A 5,923-nucleotide genomic window follows, 5' to 3' on the forward strand; every position below is an offset into this window, starting at 1 on the left:
GGGCTCGCTAGATTGCGCAAGAGAAGTGGTGAAGAAAGCGCTTCCAGGAAGAGTTCAAGCTGGGAATCCCAGACAGCTGGGAGGACCAGAAATTCCGGTGCTGCCACCGTTGCTGCAGATGTTGACATTCATCTCGGGCCAGTGGAGTTTTTAAAGGATTTCCCCCAGACCCTTTGAGATCTTGTTTATCCCTGGCAGATTGAGGCTTGGAGAGGCTGAGGAGGACCCCTTTTCTGAAGGAACCAGAGAGGCTACTTTGAAAAGCTGAGAAGACATCACCTGGTTTTGGTTTCTAGGCATTTCCGCCTGTGCTATAATGTCTTAATTCAGAGGTGACATCTTTCTCCTCTACCTGGAAACCTTGGGTTTGGGGAGGGGCGGGGGTGCATAAATTGGATGATCTTGAATTTGGAGGTCTTAATTTAGGTACATTAAGTGGTTCAAAGGAAACAAACCAAGTAAGAGAGAGGGATACTAATGAGGATGCCAATGTGTGTCTATACTTATATAATATTGGATAATAATGGTGCAATTATATATATTGGACTAATAGGTCTTTCTACTTAGAAAGAGCTCAAGAGCCACACCTGTGATGGCTTAAAATTTAACTAACCATGATAATCTATGGGGCAAAACACAACTGCACTCCAAAATTCTGTGGTCTAGAGCCCAGAGCCTTCTCAATCTGTCTCCCACCCAATCACCTGGTCTTAATGATGTGCTTGCCCAGGGCAAGATGTTCAGCCACATGGGGGGCCTTTTCCCAGCACTTTTGAGTCAAATCCCTTTCTGCCTGGATTGCGACTCTTCCCAGAGCATCTCATGGAGTCAGGTCAGACACCATGTCTTCCAAGAGGTCTTCTTTGAGCCACTTGTTATAATTAAGCTTTTCTTTCTCCATACAGTGTAATTTATTCTTCTACTACAGAAGTTAGGATAATTTGCCTCTTAAGAAAATTATTGTGTATCTCCTTTCCTGGTCTGCAAGCTTCAAGGGTTGACACTATTTTTTTCAGCCTGGAATTCTCCACCACACCTAGCACAGTAGTTGGCATATAATAGGTACTCAACATTTATTGCACTCATTAGTAAATCTACTGCCAGTTATATTTTGCAGAAAGTTCATCAGGTATAATTCTTCGGGGATGGAAGAACATAAAAAGGTATTCATTGCTTTTATAGCATCTGATTTTCCCAGTCTAAAGACTCACAGGGTGAGAGAAGGGTGTAGCAAAGAAAGAAGGCTTCTTTCTGTGTCTCTAAGAAGCCTCACAGTTGATCAACACAGTTGCTGTGACTTGCTCCTGGTCTAGCATCTGGCTTTAATCCTTGTGGGCACAAAAACTCAATTCTTAGCACATTGAACCGGGTACTTACAATTAGAATGCTGATTTGTTAGTGGTCAATGGAGTATAAAGCAAATAGTTAGTGTGAAATACGGTTGCTATGGGCACCAGACATTGTGGCCACCGCATGGTCTCCCAGTAGGCACATCCCGTGGAGGCCGTTTTATATAAAAGGCTGCTCCATAAACAGAGGAAATGAGTTGTAAGATTGCAAAGTTGCTGGCATCTAGCCATCCACCAGTCACACGGTGATTACATACATGCCACCAGAAGCAGACAGCTGAGGTCTGGACCTGGTCACTCTGGTTTCTGGGCAGTGTTTGGATCCTTTATAAGTTGACAAAATAGAAAATCATATTCCCAAATGCAGCCTCCCATTAATAACTGAATCATTTCTTTAGGTGATTAGATAAATAATCATTGCTGTAGATAAACATCAGATGGACAAAACATTTTGAAGCCCAATTTTATTAGAGGCAGATGTATTTCAGTTATATAAGCTCTTTTTTTGCCAAAGGCAACTCCCCAGAAAGGGAAGATTAAAATGACTGGAATATGAAAGATTAAAAAAAATTGTCTTTATTAGTACGAAATTTATGAGGTACTTGGCTTATTTATCTTGTGGTTTAAGAACTGATTTTTCCCTTGGTCTTAGGAAGGACACACAGTTCATAAGTCTCCAAGTCTTTCCTTAAGCCTTTACTATAGGGCAAAATTAAGCTTCCAAAGATGCCAGGTACTGGAAAACCTGAGGATTTTTCTCTTGGCAGGATTCACCCTTCTCCATGTAGCATTATCATTGGAACTCCAGATAACCCTTCCCAGATGTTGCACGCCATCAAACAGGTCCCGTTCAGAGATTTCCATGGGGACTATGCCCTAAGTCTTTCCTGTTATTTCTTCTTCTGCCAGCCTCAGTTCATTTCAGTCGCTCAGTCATGTCCGACTCTTTGCAACCCCATGAATCGCAGCACGCCAGGCCTCCCTGTCCATCACCAACTCCCAGAGTTCACTCAGACTCATGTCCATCGAGTCAGTGATGCCATCCAGCCATCTCATCCTCTGTCATCCCCTTCTCCTCCTGCCCCCAATCCCTCCCAACATCAGAATCTTTTCCAATGAGTCAACCCTTCGCATGAGATGGCCAAAGTACTGGAGTATCAGCTTTAGCATCATCCTTCCAAAGAAATCCCAGGGCTGATCTCCTTCAGAATGGACTGGTTGGATCTCCTTGAAGTCCAAGGGACTCTCAAGAGTCTTCTCCAACACCACAGTTTAAAAGCATCAATTCTTCAGTGCTCAGCTTTCTTGACAGTCCAACTCTCACATCCATACATGACCACTGGAAAAACCATAGCCTTGACTAGATGGACCTTTGTTGGCAAAGTAATGTCTCTGCTTTTCAATATGCTATCTAGGTTGGTCATAACTTTCCTTCCAAGGAGTAAGAATCTTTTAATTTCATGGCTGCAGTCACCATCTGCAGTGATTTTGGAGTCCAGAAAAATAAAGTCTGACACTGTTTCCACTGTTTCCCCATCTATTTCGATGAAGTGATGGGACCGGATGCCATGATCTTAGTTTTCTGAATGTTGAGCTATAAGCCAACTTTTTCACTCTCCACTTTCACCTTCACCAAGAGGCTTTTTAGTTCCTTTTCACTTTCTGCCATAAGGGTGGTGTCATCTGCATATCTGAGGTTATTGATATTTCTTCCAGCAATCTTGATTCCAGCTTGTGCTCCTTCCAGCCCAGTGTTTCTCATGATGTACTCTGCATATAAGTTAAATAAGCAGGGTGACAGTATACAGCCTTCATGTACTCCTTTTCCTATTTGGAACCAGTCTGTTGTTCCATGTCCAGTTCTAACTGTTGCTTCCTGACTTGCATACAGGTTTCTCAAGAGGCAGGTCAGGTGATCTGGTATTCCCATCTCTTTCAGAATTTTCCACAGTTTATTGTGATCCACACAGTCAAAGGCTTTGGCATAGTCAATAAAGCAGAAATAGATGTTTTTCTGGAACTCTTTTGCTTTTTTGATGATCCAACAGATGTTGGCAATTTGATCTCTGGTTCCTCTGCCTTTTCTAAAACCAGCTTGAACATCAGGAAGTTCATGGTTCACATATTGCTGAAGCCTGGCTTGGAGAATTTTGAGCATTACTTTACTAGCGTGTGAGATGAGTGCAATTGTGTGGTAGTTTGAGCATTCTTTGGCATTGCCTTTCTTTGGGACTGGAATGAAAACTGACCTTTTCCAGTCCTGGGCCACTTCTGAGTTTTCCAAATTTGCTGGCATATTGAGTACAGCACTTTCACAGTATCATCTTTCAGGATTTGGGATAGCTCAACTGGAATTCCGTCACCTCTACTAGCTTTGTTCGTAGTGATGCTTTCTAAGGCCCCCTTGACTTCACATTCCAGGATGTCTGGCTCTAGGTGAGTGATCACACCATCATGATTATCTTGGTCATGAAGATTTTTTGTACAGTTCTTCTGTGTATTCTTCCCACCTCTTCTTAATATCTACTGCTTCTGTTAGGTCCATAACATTTCTGTCCTTTATTGAGCCCATCTTTGCATGAAATATCCCCTTGGTATCTCTAATTTTCTTACAGAGATATCTAGTCTTTCCCATTCTGTTGTTTTCCTCTATTTCTTTGCATTGGTTGCTGAGGAAGGCTTTCTTCTCTCTTCTTGCTATTCTTTGGAACTTTGCATTTAGATGCTTATATCTTTCCTTTTCTCCTTTGCTTTTCACTTCTCTTCTTTTCACAGCTATTTGTAAGGACTCCTCAGACAGCCACTTTGCTTTTTTGCATTTCTTTTCCATGGGGATGGTCTTGATCCCTGTCTCCTGTACAATGTCATGAACCTCCATCCACAGTTCATCAGGCACTCTATCTATCAGATCTAGTCCCTTAAATCGATTTCTCACTTCCACTGTATAATCATAAGGGATTTGATTTAGGTCATTCTTGAATGGTCTAGTGGTTTTCCCTACTTTCTTCTATTTAAGTCTGAATTTGGCAATAAAGAGTTCATGATCTGAGCCACAGTCAGTTCCTGGTCTTGTTTTTGTTGACTGTATACAGCTTTTCCATCTTTGACTGCAAAGAATATAATTAATCTGATTTCACTGTTGACCATCTGGTGATGTCCATGTGAGGGTCTTCTCTTGTGTTGTTGGAAGAGGGTGTTTGCTATGACCAGTGCATTTTCTTGGCAAAACTCTATTAGTCTTTGCCCTGCTTCATTCCCTATTCCAAGGCCAAATTTGCCTGTTACTCCAGGTGTTTCTTGACTTTCTACTTTTGCCTTCCAGTCCCCTATAATGAAAAGGACATCTTTTTTGGGTGTTAGTTCTAAAAGGTCTTGTAGGTCTTCATAGAACCGTTCAACTTCAGCTTCTTCAGTGTTACTGGTTGGGGCATAGACTTGGATTACTGTGATATTGAATGGTTTGCCTTGGAAACGAACAGAGATCATTCTGTCGTTTTTGAGATTGCATCCAAGTACTGCATTTCGGACTCTTTTGTTGACCATGATGACTACTCCATTTCTTCTAAGGGATTCCTGCCCGCAGTAGTAGATATAATGGTCATCTGAGTTAAATTCACCCATTCCAGTCCATTTCAGTTCGCTGATTCCTAGAATGTCGACGTTCACTCTTGCCATCTCTTGTTTGACCACTTCCAGTTTGCCTTGATTCATGGACCTGACATTCCAGGTTCCTATGCAATATTGCTCTTACAGCATTGGACCTTGCTTCTATCACCAGTCACATCCACAACTGGGTATTGTTTTTGCTTTGGCTCCATCCCTTCATTCTTTCTGGAGTTATTTCTCCACTGACCTCCAGTAGCATATTGGGCACCTACTGACCTGGGGAGTTCCTCTTTCAGTATCCTATCATTTTGCCTTTTCATACTGTTCATGGGGTTCTCAAGGCAAGAATACTGAAGTGGTTTGCCATTCCCTTCTCCAGTGGACCACATTCTGTCAGACCTCTCCACCATGACCCGCCCGTCTTAGGTGGCCCCACGGGCATGGCTTAGTTTCATTGAGTTAGACAAGGCTGTGGTCAGTGTGATCAGATTGACTAGTTTTCTGTGCTTAGGGTTTCAGGGTGTCTGCCCTCTGATGCCCTCTTGCAACACCTACCATCTTACTTGGGTTTCTCTTACCTTGGACGTGGGGAATCTCTTCATGGCTGCTCCATCTCTTCCTGCCACCCTACTATGTCCATTTTTCCACGTGGCAGAACTTAGGAAAATTGATGAAGTAGAGCTAGAGCTAGTGTTCATTAACTATTAGTAAGTGATTGGATTAAAGTGTGCTTTAACATCTTGTATCTCCTTTTTTGCTCTCATTTTTCTCATCTTTAGGGACCTTCTTCTGTGCAGCTCCAGGTCTTACCCATTTGTCCCTCTTCCTTATTGTCTGTGCTCATAGTATATATACCACACACATTTTTATGGGGTGGGGCTTTCAACATTTGCTGGCCCTAGATGTTATTGACTTGATAGCCTATCTAACTGGAGAAGGCAATGGCAACCCACTCCAGTACTCTTGCC

Source organism: Bos indicus, chromosome 4 (genome assembly GCF_029378745.1).
Source record: "Bos indicus isolate NIAB-ARS_2022 breed Sahiwal x Tharparkar chromosome 4, NIAB-ARS_B.indTharparkar_mat_pri_1.0, whole genome shotgun sequence".
Taxonomy (NCBI): domain Eukaryota; kingdom Metazoa; phylum Chordata; class Mammalia; order Artiodactyla; family Bovidae; genus Bos; species Bos indicus.